The sequence below is a fragment of the Heterocephalus glaber genome, unplaced genomic scaffold (genome assembly GCF_053883595.1).
Source record: "Heterocephalus glaber isolate CG9 unplaced genomic scaffold, H.glaber_assembly_v1.0 deba00000331, whole genome shotgun sequence".
In the NCBI taxonomy this organism is placed as follows: Eukaryota; Metazoa; Chordata; class Mammalia; order Rodentia; family Bathyergidae; genus Heterocephalus; species Heterocephalus glaber.
In genome coordinates this window covers 63,431,269-63,448,269 of record NW_028258142.1, presented here as the reverse complement: position 1 = coordinate 63,448,269, position 17,001 = coordinate 63,431,269, and the positions used below count along the sequence as shown (strand labels likewise).

General features: G+C 43.4%; 1 long non-coding RNA gene across 1 annotated transcript in view; it reads right to left on the bottom strand.

Annotated features, from left to right (window-relative positions):
• LOC110350853 (uncharacterized) overlaps positions 1–17,001 on the bottom strand; it is a 66,482-nt gene that overhangs the window by 28,023 nt on the left and 21,458 nt on the right. The window lies entirely within an intron of this gene.

Below are 17,001 nucleotides of genomic sequence, written 5' to 3'. Positions count from 1 at the left end.
GCTTGATTCCAGGATCACAGATAAATCTAATTAAGATCTTCAAATTAAATTTGTTATAATTTTGTCTTTGATATTTTTCAGTAGTTTTTTTGAAGCCCATCAATTTCCTGCTTTCCTCTCCCTCCTTTCTCTTTGTTCTCTGTCACACCTGTTCCCAGCCCACAGTGTCTGGATAACTGTGCTTGTCTTGGAAATGACTTTCCTCACTGGTCTTCCCTCCTTTACTATCACCCGCATGCTACCACAGACTAATTTTAAAACTACACTCCTTTAATTACATTACTCTCCACCTTTAAAATGCCCAGTGGCTCCTCCTTCACTCCCAGCTGCGAGCACACATCTATCTGTAGCCCACCTTACCAGGCTGTCTTTACCAACTAGGTCCAAGCTCCAGGGTCAGCAGTAAACTTTCACATCCAGCTCTGCTGCTTACTCTCTGGAGAATGGGGATGATCACACTTGCCTTAGAGAATTTTGCGAAAATGAAATGCAATGGACAATGCTGAGAACTGAACCCAAAGAATGATAAGTGCTGAAGAACCATGAGCTGTCTCACCCAACTTACTTCTTGGTGAGGCTGCAAACGGTGGCATTATTGGCGGTGGAGCAAGCCAGGGAGGACACCTGTGAACTGTGCTTGATGAACAAGGATAGGACCTGGAACATCGGTCTGAGTGTTTTAGAGATGGCACCATTTCAGAGATGCCAAATTCCATGCTGACACAGCAGCCATCGGTGGCTGACACATCAGGCTTGCAGAGGTGCACTATTAGGAATATGTATTTGGCTTTAATATTCATTTTTGACATGCAGCTCCTAAAACCCTTGGAATCTGTCGGAAATGTTGTCTTTTATTGCAAGTGGCTTGGCTGACGTAGCTGCAGGAGGCTGATGTAGACACAGGGCTAGGGGATTGGGATGTCAACCCCACCTCTCCAGCCCCGGGACAGGAGAGGAGCTGAAGTTTGCAGTAATCACCTGTAACTGAGGACTGAGTGAATACGCCCAAGCGACAAAGCCTCCACCGGATCTGAGGGGACAGGGCTGAGAGCTTCCACCTAGCTGAACACAAGAGGGTCCTGGAGGGGGCTGTACAGCTCTTCACCAGGTCCTTTGCATACACCAGAAAGTTTAAGTGTTTCCTTGAGCGCCAGGAGCTGCCTAAGCAAAGTAATCAAAGCCAAGGAAGGGGCTGTAGGAACCCCAAGTTGCACCCAGAAGCACGAGTGGAATGTACTGGGGCTTGTGGCTAGCATCTGAAGGGGCACAGTATTGGACTGAACTTCCGCCCTGTGGATCTGGCCCTATTGCCAGGTGGGCAGTGCCAGAAATGAAGCCGTGGATGGTGGATGACTAGCCGGTGTCCACTGCTGCAGAAAACCCCGCACGTCTGGCATCAGAAACTGGTGGGAGAGGATACTGGGAGAAACTGAGGTTTGACTGGTCTACTCAGGAGGTCTTTGGTGGCCAGGGCTCTGATCCAGGACTGAATTGCTGTCCCCCTAATCCCAGGCTCAGTAGGACATGACAAATGGCAGGTGTCTCGGATGTCAGAAGCTCCCAAAACAAGGCAGAGAGAGGACTGCAGTGCTGCCCTCAGCCTATCCCAACCCAAATGCTTAAATCAGGTGGGCTAAGCTTTAGATATACCAGGTGTGATTAAACACATGGTGAATGGGGCTGGGGATTTAGCTCACTGGTTCTGTCACCTGCCTTGCAAGCACAAGGTCCCAAGTTCGATCCTTAGTACCAAAAAAAAATATGGTGAATGTTTAAATTTTAAAAATTACTAAGACACATTGCCATTAATCCCCTCAAAATACCCTCCCTCAACTGCAAACTTCTCCTGTCAGCCTTGCCACTTCTGTAGCAGCTCTGGCATCCTCTTTCCTCAGGCTCCTTAGCTGTGCTGTCCTGGCTGCCTCAGTGGTTTGGATCCATTCAAGATGTTTCCTTTTACAGCCATTTTACTTTAGGGCAGAGCCAGAAGTCACACGGTGCCAGATCTAGTGAATAAGGTAGGAGAAGACACACTGTCAATGTTTTATGAGCTGCCTCTCTGTTGGATGGCACTGGGCAGCAGCATTCACCAAACTGTTAATCATACCATCTAAAGACACTCAGGAAAGAGGATTCCAGACCTGCTTCAGAAAGTGGCAAGAAGGATGGGACAAGTGTGTTTGAAGTGAGTGGCAGCATTTTGAGGGTAATTAATGGCAATCTATCTTTTATTGGAGTAGCACACATCATAGCTTTTGATCAGTCCTTATAAATTCCAGTTCAAGGGAAACATGGATGTGGCAACAATGTGATGCACAGCTGGGAGCTCCTCCCTCTAGAGAGGGCGTCCACACCTGCCCAGGTGCCCTGGTCAATAGCTGAGTAGCCAGGTTCCTAGCGCAGGCTCACTTTGGAACTTTTAGATGTGCACTGCAGCCTGCGGCTGTACTTCCCAACATCCTCCTTCCCATTCTTTATAGAGCTCAGACCTGCATCCGAGTCCCACAGCATCCTGCCCTCCCTCCCACTTAGAATTCAGAGACATTGCTCTGGATAAACATTCTGCACATCCAACCCCATCTTGGCATCTGCTTCTCGGGGGAAAAGAACTAACTCAAGTGGTGCCGAGAGTTTTTCAAGAAAACAGGCAGCAAGATGCTGTTTGAGGCCTGGTTTTTTGTCTGCTTCCCTGGGACAAAGACTGTCATTCTGGGAGACATGTGAGACAAAGAGCATTTCTGGTCCAACTCCTGGAGGTCTTCCTGGTGCTACCTGGGGAAAGTGCCAGAGAACACCCATGCAGGTGCAGTTATTCAGGCCTCTGAAAGCTACAGTGGCAGTGCCTGCAAAGATGGCAGACTTGGGTGGTCACTGCTGAGCTGCCCAGCTGCTCTCTGCAGGGATCAGGAGGACCAGGGGCCATTAGCAAGCTCAGTGTGAAAGGCAGAAGTTCCCTTTGGGGGCTTCCAGAGAGCCCTCACCTCCTGCCGAAGAGTGGGCACAGCTGGGCCGCAGATGGAGCCCTGATATTTAGTCAGTCTGCTCCAAGACGCTTAAATGTTCAGCCAACGTCTCTTGTACAGAAGGCGGGGCCAGTGCCGTGCAGGACCTTGCTGTCCCTAGCTCGAGAAGCCTCTTCATCATTAGTGGCCTTCAGGTCTCCACGTTCAAGGACATTGCACAGGGAGCTTGAAAGCAGCCATGGTGGGACCCTGGCACCAGCTGATATTACCAAGAGAAGGTTTTCTTGGTATTCATTTCTAGAGAGCTGATTGTTAAACACTCGCCAGGCTGCCACTAGTCAGGGCCCTGGCTGGGAAAGCCTGGGACCCAAACATGCAATGGGGACATGCAGGTGCCAGTTGCAGAGACGCTGGCTCTGCAGACCCGCCTGACCCCACAGAGCCCACAGAGGTGGCCACCCTGCTTATGAAGAGTGGGCGCCCCATGCTGAGGATGCTGCAGGGAGTGGAGGCTGCCACTCCCACCTGCTCTTCTGGCCCCCAGACCTGTACCAAGGCTCAGCCCAGCACAGCTTGGCCTGTGGGGGGAAACGAGCTATACACGGAAGGAGCTGCAGTAACGACACAACTCACCCTGGCAGGAGCCCAGGTATTCCCACAGTTGGATTTGGAGAGGGAAAGAACAAGAGCCTGGATGAGCAGGGAAAAGTTGACTTGGGGGTGCTTCCCTGGGTACAGGATTTAACCCCCTGGCAAGGGCACCAGGGAAGACCAGCAGACAAAATAAAAGTATGTCTCATTATGCTTAAAAAAATTTGTTGCTTATGTGAAATTCAAGTTTACCTGGATATCCTGCATTTTTATTTGCTGAATGTGGCAGCGACCCCAGTCCTGAGGGATGGGGAAACTTGGCCCCAGGGAATCCTTGGAAGCCAGAGTCAGTGGAAGCCAACACTAAGTGAGATGGAAAGGCCTAAGATGTCTTCCCCAGAGGTGGGAGAAGGGGCCAAGAGGCTGGGTGTCGTGGACACATTGGAGCCAATGTGCATGATGGAAGTTGGAAGCCCAGGTGGGTTCCTGGGAAGTCAGTTACCGCCTTCAGAGCAGAGCCAGGCTGCAGTGAGGGAGAAGTGGGAGGAGGAAAGTGTAGAGAAAGGTGGTGGAATGTGCTGATTCCTGAGTGAGGGTTCCAGAAGGCCCGGGAAAGTTGCTGCAGGGAGAAGGCATGGAGGAGAGAGCTGGTTTAGCAGGAGGGAGGTGTGGCTAGCAGAGAGGTGAGGAAGCAGGAGAAAACATGACCAGCAGGGGTTATGCTTTGGGTCGAAAATGATCTGCCAGGGAGGGCTTAATTCTGACACCTACCAGGAAGAGGACCGGGTAGTGAGGCTGAGGTTAGGGGGGTGTGCACATTGCTGTCACTGGGGGAACCTTATGGCTGCCTTTTACACTGAGGAGCAAAGGAGCTGGCAGCCCCTCCTGACCTTCCACAACTCAGCTATTGTGAACAGGGCTACGATACATACTGGAGCAATGATATTTCTTTGAGATCTTCGTTTCAATTCTTTGGAATAACTGTGCAAAAGTAGGACTGCTGGTTTACACAGAAGGTATATTTTTAATGTTTTGAGGACTCCCCAGACTATTTTCTCTAACAGTCGCACTATTTTGCGTTCTTGCCAACAATTTCTCCACCTCCTTATAAACAGAGATCTGCTGTACAACATGGCTCCTGTAAAGAATAATTCTGGATTGGATGCTTAAAATTTTGTTAAGAGTATAGCTCTCACATTAAGGGTTCTTATCCAGTAAAACTGACTTTAAAAATTCACTGTGACTGTTGTACAGAGAATAGGTGAAGAAGAGAAACCACGAACAGTCTGTTGCATGCATGACTTCAAACAAAAGGTGACTGGCTCAACCAGCATGGCGAGAGTTCAGTGGTGATGTGTTGCTGTGGAAACAGACATCTGTACTTTGTGATGGCCTGTGAGTGTGAAATGCTGCACCCTGGCCGCTGCAGAGATGGAACTGCCATTGGAGATGGGGTCGCATCGGAGCTGGGAAGGCTGCTGGTAGTTTGCAGAAAGATCGGGAGTTCAGAGTGGCATAAAAGTGTTGGAAGTCAAGCCAACCTCTCACATGCCAGGAGGAGCCCGAGCAGGAGGTGCACTTGGAAGCTATTGGTATCAGGTGGTGCTGAAAGCCGTGTAAATAACTGAGAATCAGAGTGAGTGGCTGGAGAAGAGAGGAGACCCTGGCAGTGAGTCCTGGGTTCGCTTGGGATGGGGATTTCTAGGGCAGGGCGTTTTATGCTTTAAAACTAGGAAAGTATTGAGCAGAGACAACTTAGCTACCCGAATCCCAGAGCATCTCTGTTCATCACAAGTGGCCTCCCTGGGCCAAATACTGAGCTGGGGACAGCAGCTGATTCAGTCTCTTTGAGATGGTTAACTCTGTGTTATGTGAATTTCACATCCAGAAACTAAAGGGAGGGAGGGGGGAGAGAGAGAGGAAAATGGAGGGAGAGATGGAATCAGTGAAGGCAGAACTTTCAAAGCATTCTGTTGTGGATGGGGTCAAAGAAATGGGTCTTCAGTGGATAGGAGACATGGATTCAACAGAAGCTTTTGTTTTCTTTTGTTTTCAGATAGGAGGAAAACCATGTCTCTCCACGTTGAGAACTATGGATGAGAACTACCCATAGAGGAGCTGATGGCCTCAGGAGGAGAAGGCAATTCAGGGAAGGTACCCATGAACAAGTGCTGGGGATGCCGCTACTGAGATCTACCTCTAAAAAATACCAGAAAGGGCATTGCCAGGGAGGAATAGAAGGATTAATTGACCTTAACCTACAGTGCATAACAAACAAAAAGTAATAAATGTCATGAACTACAGGAGAGATGTCAGAAGGGCAGTGCTGACCTAGGATTCCCCAGTCCTGCTGAACTCTCAGCCTAACCTGGGCGGCCCAACTCTCTTGGTTCTGAAGATTTTATTTGTCTACTTCTCTATCCCAGTCTGTTCCACAATTGTGTGGCTATCATCTTTTAGTCCAAACTGTGCTCAGCCTCTGGTCTGAGCCATTTCAGTATAAGTCTTCAAATAGTTTCAGGCCCAATCATACATAATTTCCTTTCCTATAGTTTCCCAGTTGCTCGGCGCTGTACACACCATGTAACATGTAGAGCTTGGGCGAAGTGACTTTATCTAAATATGATTGTTTTCTGCAAGGACCTTTTACCAAAGCTTGATTATTTCTGCAGAACTCTCCCCCAGTCCTCAGTGGGGTTGGGCACTTGGTGGGTTTCAGCTCTCTGGAATTACTAGGCGACCCCTCAGGGCTCAGTGTCCTCTGCAAGGTCTCCATGGCCATCACTTCTCAGACGGTTTTCCCCGGCTTTTCTACCCTGTCTCTCTAGCACACATCTTGACTAAGAACTAAGTTTAAAATTCTCGTTATGGATTCATGAGGATTTGCTGGGGTTCAGCCTTTACATGGGTGCTTTAGCCCATAGATTCCCTGAGGGCCAGACGAGGTCACACTGTTTTCTCTTTTGGTTTTTGTTTTGGTTTGTTTTTGGTGCCGTGCCTCCAACTTAGGGCCTGGTGCATGACAAGCACGGGCTCTGCTGCTGAACTACACCCTTGTCCCACCCAGTGTCGTTTTCTGGGGTTACCCTGGGCGTACTTTCTCCTTAGGACCAAAGAGGTGTTGAATTACTGATGTCTTTTTTGTAGAATTCTATGTGATTTGATTTTTTTCACATAATTCTTATAATTTAATTTTTTTGATGATAAACAGCTTTTGTTTTTAGTTTAAATGAAATTTATTTTAACGGATACAAAAAAAGACATAAAATTGTACATCTAGATGGAGTGCCATGTGATGATTTAATATATATGTGCATTGTGTCCTGGAACATTATCACTGCTTTAGGCAAAAACATTTAAAATCCTTTCTGGGGTTATGTCTTATTAAAAGGTATTGGTTTTCCGCCGAGCCCAGTAATCCCAAACTACTTACTGTGATACTGCCCATTTGAAAACAAAAGAATTATCAGCTTGATCAGCCCGGTTCAGACAGGCAGGTCTGCGGATGCCCTACCGAGGTCGAGAGTCGCGTGGAACACATCGAATCAGCCCGCAATCCACTGTACACCCCCACCCCCCCACCCCCCCACCCCCACCCCCGCTCCTCTGACCTCTTTTCTGTGCAGCCACCTGGTTACACACTACAAAGACGCAGAGGACACCGGACCACCAGGCCACTGTACTGGGTAAGTTGGAGTCATCTTCACCTCCCATCAGGACCGGGACTATCTTCAGGGGAAGGGCAGCTGGAACCTGCAGTAGAGCCTTGCAGAGTTCAACCCTGCAGGAGGACAGGGAGCTCAACTTGGGACTTGCAGCCAGAAATCTGCCTGAATCTCACGGGTCTGCGACTAGCTTGCTGAGACTCACTGACTTATATCTGCACACTGCTACCCTGAAGGAGGCCCTTCATTTTCATTGTTATTTTTTATTCCCAAAATTAGTATTATTAGTTTGCTTTTTTCTCTTTTCTTTTCTTTTGCTCCTCTTATCTTTATTATTTTTTCCTACTCTTTGCAAATATTTGTTTTTCTCTCCCTTTTTTCTCTTTTCTTTTCTTCTTTCTGTTCTCTTTCCTTTCTCTCTCTCTCTTACACTCACTCTCTTGCTCTCCCACATTGTTCATCTTCCCTTTTTGTCCCTGTTCTGGTCCTCATTCAGAGTTCTTCTTTATTTTCCTATTATTCTCTTTTTCCTTCTTGCCTGTGTCCTCTGGCCTCACTGCTAACCTTCCCCTATGCTTCTTCCCATCTATCCTTCCCTCCCCAACCCCTTCTAACTCCCCATCCCAAAGGGTAAAGTTGTTATATTGAAGAGTTTATTCACTTTATGTTGGGTTGGTCCTCTATCTTGACTAAATTCACACAGCTAAAGGTGATAGATTAAAAACTACCACAAAATGTCATTTTCGAAGATGTACTTGATGCAATGGTGTTGATGACTGTATCACTGGGACTAAGGTGTTGTTATTGATCTAGTCAGTGAACCTTCCTAGTATAAGGAAAATGAGATAGCCTTAGAGTCATTAGAGACTCAAAACCTAAAGACCAGCTTTATCTGGAAGGCACCTCTGAGAAGCAATCATTCCATAAGGGTTCTAATTACAAGCAACAAAGATACCTACAATAAGCAATTTCAAACTATCAACCCAGGAGTTAAACCAAGGACAGTACCAAAAACAAAAATGAGAAGACATTTAAGTAAAGCACAAACTCAGACTTCCATCCCACCAAGGGAAAGTCCTGGGGGAAACGAGATGGAAAAGTCTCATAACCAACAACCTGGATACCCTGAACTGATAGCACAGGAAGTAACAAAACAGATGAATGAGGCTCTAGAAAAATTAAAAGCAGAAATAATCTCCCAGATATCTACAGAGATGGTGAGAGTGAAAGACATGATTAGAGGCTCTAGAACAGAAACAGATAAAAAAAAAAAATAGATGAGCTCAGAAACATGCTGGAAGCCATGAATACCCAGCATAAGAAAGAAATGGAAACCATGATCACCCAACATAAGAAAGAAATGGAATCCATGAAACAGATTCAAACAGATATTCTGGAGATCAAAAACTCCACTGAAAGTATCCACAGCAGATTAAGGGAATCTGAAGATAGAATATCAGATATAGAAGACAGGATTGCAGTTAGAGACCATGAAAATAGAGATTTCTTAAAAATAGTTAGGAAACATGAGAAATCAATCCAACAACTGCTAGATGATGCAAAGAAGAATAACATAAGACTGATAGGAGTCCATGAAAAAACAGGAGAAAGCACAATTGACATAAAAAAAACTGTTCACAGAAGTAATAGTGGAAAACTTCCCAGACAGAGGTAGAGAATTGGACATACAGATAAGTGAGGCATATAGAACTCCAACTAGCCATGATCAAAAAAAAAATCTACATCTAGACATATAATAGTCAAGATCCCAGAAACCCAACAGAAAAACAAAATCCTACAAGCAGTTAGAGAAAAGAAACAAATCACCTACAAAGGAAAGCCCATCAGAATCACGGCAGACTTCTCAACACAAACTCTCAAGTCAAGGAGAGCCTGGAGTGAAGTATTTCAAGCCCTAAAAGGAAATAACTTCCAACCTAGACTGTTGAATCCTGCAAAATTATCTTTCAAAATCGATGAGGAAATTAGATACTTCCACAACAAAGAACACTTGAGAAATTTCATGAACACCATACCAGAACTACAAGCAATTCTAAACAATATCCTACAAAAAAACAATGAAGGTCACAACTCCATGAGGCCCAACAGAGGGAAGCCACCAGGCAAAGTAAGACACTAAAGGGAAAGGAGGAAAAAATGAGAAATAAAAGAGCCAACAACAGTAAAACATCATGAAAAGGATAAATCAATATCTATCAATTATAACCATCAATGTTAATGGCCTCAATTCACCAATCAAAAGAAACAGACTGGCAGAATGGATTAAAAAGGAAAATGCAACAATATGCTGTACACAAGAAACACACCTAACTCAAAAAGAAATTCATAGACTGAAAGTAAAAGGATGGAAAACAGTTCTCCACACCACAGGAACCCAGAAGACAGCAGGGGTAGCAATCTTATTTGCAGACAAAGTAGATTTCAAACCAAAACTAATTAAGAGAGACAAAGAGGGTCACTACATCCTCGTGAAGGGAACAATCCAAGAGGAAGAAATGACAATCCTAAATATATATGCACCAAAAACGAATGCCCCCAACTATACAAAACAAGTATTAATAGACATGAAAAACCAAATAAACACTAACACAATTGTAGTGGTAGACCTCAATACCCCACTACCACAAATAGACAGATCATCTAGACAAAAAGTTAACAAGGAAATTCTAGAACTGAACCAAGTTATTGAACAAATGGACTTAATAGATGTTTACAGAGTGTTCCACCCCACAAAATCAGAATACACATTCTCTTCAGCTGCATATGGGTCATTCTCCACAATAGACCACATGCTAGCTCATAGGACATGTCTAAGTAAATGTAAAAGAACTGAAGTTACCCCCTGTATATTATCAGACCATAGTGCAATAAAATTGGAGATCAATAACATAAGAAACTGCAAAACTCCCACAAACACATGGAAATTGAATAACACCCTCCTGAACAACCAATGGGTCACAGAGGAAATTAAAGAAGAAATTAGACAGTTTCTACAAGTAAATGATAATGTCAGAACAACATACAGCTATCTATGGGACACAATGAAAGCAATGCTACACGGGAAATTCATAGCAGTGAATGCCCATATTAGGAAAATACAACTTGCAGAACCTCAAGCTCCTAGAAAAAGAAGAGAATAATAAACCCAAAGCTCGCACAAGAGAGGAAATTATAAAGATCAGCACAGAAGTCAATTCAATGGACACTAAGAGAAAGATACAAAAAACTCAATGAATAAAAGAGTTGGTTTTTCGAAAGAATAAATAAAGTTGATAAACCTTTATGCAACCTTATCAAAAATGGAAAGAAAAGGCTCAAATCCATGCAATTAAGTACAAAAAAGGTGAAGTCACAACAGACCCAGCAGAAATCCAGATGATCATCAATACCTACTTCAAGAACCTGTACTCTAATAAAATGAAAAACACAGAAGAAATGGACAGATTCCTAGATGCATATGAATTGCCAAAGTTAAATGAAGAAGAAAGATATAGAAATTCTAAACAGTCCAATTACAATGAGTGAAATTGAAAATGTAATAAAATATTTACCAACAAAGAAAAGCCCAGGTCCTGATGGCATCACTGCTGAATTCTACAAGACACTTAAAAAAGAACTGTAGCCATTACTCTTTAAACTCATCAAGGAAATTGAAAGGGAAGCAGGCTTCCAAATTCATTCCCGGAAGCAAGTGTTACTTTGATTCCAAAACCTGGGAAAGACTCAACCCAAAAAGAGAACTACAGACCAATCTCCCTAATGAACAGAGATGCAAAAATCTTCAACAAGATACTGGCAAACAGAATACAGAGGGTCATCAAGAAGATCATACACCCTGACCAAGTCACATTTATCCCAGGAATGCAAGGATGGTTCAACATTCATAAATCAATAAATGTAATACACCATATTAACAGAGTCAAGGACAAAAACCATATGATCATCTCAATAGATGCAGAAAAAGCATTCAACAAAATCCAGCACCCATTCATGATAAAAAGCCCTACAGAAAATTAGAATAGAAGGTCTTTATCTTAACCTGATTAAGGCTATCTATGAAAATCCAACAGCCAACATCATACTAAATGGTCAAAAACTGAAAACTTTCAGGCTAAAATCAGGAACAAGACAAGGATGCCCACTATCACCACTCCTGTTCAGTATAGTTCTGGAAACATTAGCCACAGCAATTAGAAAAGAGAAAGAAATAAAAGGAATAAAGATAAGAAAGGAAGAAGTTAAACTGTCATTATTTGTTGACAATATGATACTTTACAAAGAAGACTCAAACAACTCTGCCAAAAGATTTCTAGACTTAATTGACAGATTCAGTAGAGTAGTGGGATACAAGGTCAACACTCAAAAAACAATAGCCTTCTTGTACACAAATAACAGACTCACTGAGAGAGAAATTAGGGAAACAATTCCTTTTACAATAGCATCCAAAAACATGAAATATCTAGGAATCAACCTAACAAAGGAAGCAAAAGACCGCCACACTGAAAACTACAGCACTCTGAAAAAAGAGATCGAAGAGGATACAAGAAAATGGGAAGACATCCCTTGCTCCTGGGTAGAAAGAACCAATATAGTGAAAATGGCCATACTTCCAAAGCTACTATATAGATTCAATCCAATGCCAATTGAAATTCCAACAATATACTTCACAGAACTAGAGAAAACAATCCAAAAATTCATTTGGAACCATAAGAGACCTAGAATAGCTAAAGCAATTCTAAGCAACAGAGACATGGCTGGGGGTATCACAATCCCCAACTTGAAACTATACTACAAAGCTACTGTGATAAAATCAGCATGGCACTGGCAAAGGAACAGACCTGAGGATCAGTGGAATAGATTAGAAGATCCAGAAACAACTCCAGACGTGCTCAGCCACCTCATCTTTGACAAAGGAGCCAACCACCCTCATTGGAGGAAAGATAGCTTATTTAATAAATGGTGTTAGAAAAACTGGATTTCAACCTGCCAAAGATTAAAACTAGACCCATACCTATCACCATGCACTAAACTAAGATTGAAGTGTATTAAAGATCTAAATATTAAGACAGAAACACTAAACTTGCTGGAAGATAAATTAGGTAGAACTCTTGAAGACATTGGCATAGGAAAAGACTTCATGAACAAAACCTCAACAGCACAGGAACTAGCAGAAAGAATCAACAATTGGGATCTCATCTTATTAAAAAGCTTCTGCACTGCAAAAGAAACCACCAACAGAGCTAACAGACAACCTACATTATGGGAAAAATTTTTAGCAGCTGTACCTCAGACAAAGGACTACTATCTAGAATATATAAAGAATTGAAAAAAATCAGACTCCCCAAATTCCAAGACCCAATTCAAAAATTGACATCTGAAATGGACAGACATTTCTCAAAGAATTAAAAGCAGCAAACAAATATATGAAGAAATGTGCAACATCACTTGTCATTCGAGAGATGCAGATGGAAACAACATTGAGATTCCACCTCACCCCAGAAAGAATGGTGGCTATCAAGAAATCAACGAATAACAAATGCTGGTGGGGGTGTAGGGAGAAAGGAACCCTTCTCCATTGTTGGTGGGAGTGCAGACTGGTTCAACCACTGTGGAAGTCAGTATGGAGATTCCTCAAAGAACTAGGACTAGAGGTCCCATTTGACCCAGCTATTCCCCTACTGGGAATCTTCCCCAAAGAATTAAAAGAATCATACCACAATTATATATGTGCACCTATGTTCATAGCGGCACAGCTTGTAATAGCTAAAAGTTGGAAGCAGCCCAAGTGCCCATCAACTGGAAATTGGATAAAGAAAATGTGGGGTTTTTTTTTATAAAATGGAGTACTACTCAGGCATAAAGAACGAAAAACTAGAGTCATTTATAGCTAAATGGATGCATATTGAGGCCATGCTCTTAAGTGACGTAAATAGGACACACGTGTAAATACCGAATAGTTTCTCTAGTGTGAGAAACTGAAAGTGTAAATAAGGATGAAAATGATTAAAATGAATAATTGATAATTTGAAATAGGAAAAAAGATCCAAAGATGAAAGAGTGAAGGGAGGGAAAGGGGAAAGGAAAAACTATGAGAAAAGAAAAAAAAAATGGAAATGAAATCTATGTAAATAGGGAAGGGCGGAGGGGGTGAATGGTGCACAGGTAATGGGGAAAAAATAAGAACCAAGATACATCATGTACAGGTACAAACACCCAATGATAAATGTAAACAAACTGTATACCTAAAATGTACCAGTAAAAGAACAACAACAACAACAAAAGAATTATCAGGTTTTCCTCCACCATATATGTCATGTGTATAGCAGTACAAGTAACACAGGAAGAGCTTCCCAATTGTAGTAGGAGTATTCTTTATACAGAGGGAAAATGTAAGTCAGGGCTACATATTTTTAATAATATAGAATATGTCCATAATTCAGTCTTTTTTATTGTATAGAAACTATTTCAAAAAATATCTTATGTCCCCAATTTTAACAAAGGGGAGTTTATTGACTCAATTCTAATAAAAATCTGGGTGTGTTTTTGTCTAATTAATTTGGTTATTAACATTTTATTTTCAATACAAAACATTTTTGCTCATCTTTGCAAGAAAATTTCATGGAATTCTATGAGTACAGAGATTAGTTCTGATTACATAGTGAAGATCCAATACAATGTTTAATCATTAAACTAATTAGAAAAAAATTAACAAATCATTACTAATCCCACACGAAAGACAGATGAAAATAGCTCTGAATTCCTATTGTGACTAAAATCTAGAATTTCTTTATCTTTGATTAGATTTTCTGATCTGATTGCAAAAATCAAAAGTAAATGCAGAAATTAAATTCTATTATAGTATTTCAAGAGGGGATTGTTTCTCAGACAAGGGCAACTGTGAGTGAACAGTCTAGTGGACTAGATCAGCCATATCCTGACAATCCATATCTACATCATCCATGTCTAGATCATCTGTATCTATCTAGACACCCATACCTTGATCATCTATATCTCAGCCATCCATATCCATCTATGATCAACATCATGCATCCATCCATCCACTGTAGGTTTTATTTGGATCCATCCATCCATCCATTCACCCACCCATCCATCCATCCATCCAACCATTCATCCATTTATCCACTGTAGGTTTTATTTGGATCCATCCATCCATCCATCCATCCACTCACTGTAGGTTTTATTTGTCTGTAGATCAAATCACTCTACTTTGTCCATCCATCTTCTCATATGACACAGAAAAGAATCTGAGTGCATCCCAAAGTTACATGACCCAAGCTGTACTCCATGCAGCAGGATCTAAGACACCATGGTCAGGACACTGAGCTCATCTCAACCCCATGCAGCGGTCGCCCTGGGTGGGTGCACAGGCAGCCCTCCCACAGATCTTCAGGGCTCACAAAATTGACCATGAAACTTTTCATTTTTCTTTGATTTTTCTTCTTTTTTAAAAAAATCCCATTGTGACCTTAGTTTATGTTCTATTCTCTTGTCCACATAATTAAAAGCGCTCAATAGATTTGTTCTCTTCTGGAGTGTTCTGAATGTCCCTTCAAAACTCGTGACAAAATTCAACTGCCCTTGCAACAGTATTAAGAGGTGGGGCCTGGAGGGGTGGTTGGGATCACAGGGCTCTGCCATCAGGGAAGGATCATGGGAGAGTTAGTCACTGCCCTGGATGAGAGGCCGAGACTGGCTGGGCTTTCCCTCTGTGTCCAGCCCATCCTTGCTCGAGCTTTCATCATGTTATCATGCAGCAGGGAGACTCTCGCCAGATTCTAGGGCCGCTCTCGTGAACTTCCAAGCCTTGGGAACTGTGAGCCAGACAAACTTCTGCTGTTTATAAACTACCAGTCTGGGGAATATCAGCAGAAAAAGGAAGGAGATATCTACCTTTCCAGGTCTTGGCTTTTTGCTGTTTCAGGTGCAAATTTAACTGTTGTACCGATGTCAGTGGCTTCAACAGGGTGGATGGATTTCTACCTCTCATGACAGTGTGAGTGCAGGCAGCCTGAGATGACCTGTTGCTTCTGTATTGGGGACCTGCATTCTTTGCTTGCGCTGCTCTCCTCAAGGCGTGGCTTCTGGCTTATGGTCTGTGATGCTGCTCCTTGTTTCCATCCACTGTCCAGACAGCAGGGAAGGGGAAGGAGAAGTGGAGAACACCTGCCTCACCTTTGGACATATAACACAGAAACTGCATGCAACATTTGGATCCAAGTTTCATTAGCCGGAATCTAGCTGCAAATCACACTCGCCTGCAAGAGAGCTAGGAAACACAGCCTTCCACTTAAACTGGGAGACAAAAACAGAAAAAGATAATGGACAACAGGCGACCCTGGTAGTCTTAGGCATAATTCCATTTCTGGCTCTCACTTGTAAGTATCTGCTATGGTTTGCAGGTGTGTGGTGCCCCCTCAAAGGTCCATGTATCAAGGGCTCAGTCCCCAGGGTCTCTCTACTAGGAGGTTCTGTGGACCTTTAGCAGGTGTGGAGGCTCTTAGGTTATTTAGAGCGTGTCTCCAGGAAGGACACATTTCATCTTTGCTCCTGGCTTTTCTTGTGAGTGGTTTGTTCCCTCACATGCTCCTGCTGTGCTGTGTGGCCCTCACCAGAGCAGAAAGCAGCAGGACCAGCTGATCTTGTCCTGGACCTCTAGAACCATGAGCCAAAATAAATCTTTCTGCTTTATGAGCTATTTTTCTCAGGTATTTCATGTTGGTAAGGGAAAACTGACTAATACATTATCCCCCCATGAGTTTCTCTATGGAAGGATGATTCCATCTTAAGCTTCTTCTGAGCCCAGCTCTGGGGACTTCCTATGCTCTGTGTCACTCTCACGTACAGCCTGGGACAGGGACAGCATGGCCAACAGGTGCAGCCAGACACAGAGTGCACCGGTGGATCTCTGATGCCAAGGCATGGTCTCCTCATGCAGAATAACCTCACACGTGCACTGACATTTCTCTTTCGGGCATTTAGATATTACTTCAGGATGAATGTGTGATCATTTTGCTGGTGGGAATGCAGCCAGGCAAACAATCTTTGGCAAACTTGGTTTGTCAGAGAAGTTCATCGTGACCCTTAGGGGCCAAGAGACCAGATAAAGGGGTCACAACCTCACCAAGTGGCTAGGATGGAGCTTGTTGGGGTCGAAGAGCAGAAATGCACACACACCGGTCCAGTGTCTGATTGCTTCAGGGGACTGCGGCCACTTGGAGTATGCTGAGCATGGGTGGACAGCTGCCAACTTCATTTTCGCTTGAGTGGGAATGTTTGATGCTTCTGAAAGGCTACAAAGCCTTTCACGAGGTCAGCTCACTCCAAAAGTGTTTGGGCTTTACTTAATAGTAAATCTTGAACAGTTGCCAAAAATGTAGGGATGACAGCCTTCGGGCCCTGGATAAGAGTGAACGTAGCCAACACATGAACTTTAATTCCCCGTCCACAGTCACTGGGTTATAATCAAAATTTGGTTAGGGTCTCTGGTCTTCCTTGGGAGCCTCAGTATGGCCCATATTTTTTCCTTCTTGATGCATTCTGAGGCAGGAGGTGGCTGGAAATAGACCCCTCAGCTCTCCATGGGATTAACCTCACAAATGTGAAGAACTCCAGAATGTGCCATGGACCCTAGGTTCTCATGCAGCTAGGTGTCTAGATTCCAAACTCAGTCTCCTTTGCTCACAAACAGAGTGGTGCTCTTCTTCTTTAGGAGTTACTGGTAACCATCCTAAGTCTCTTGT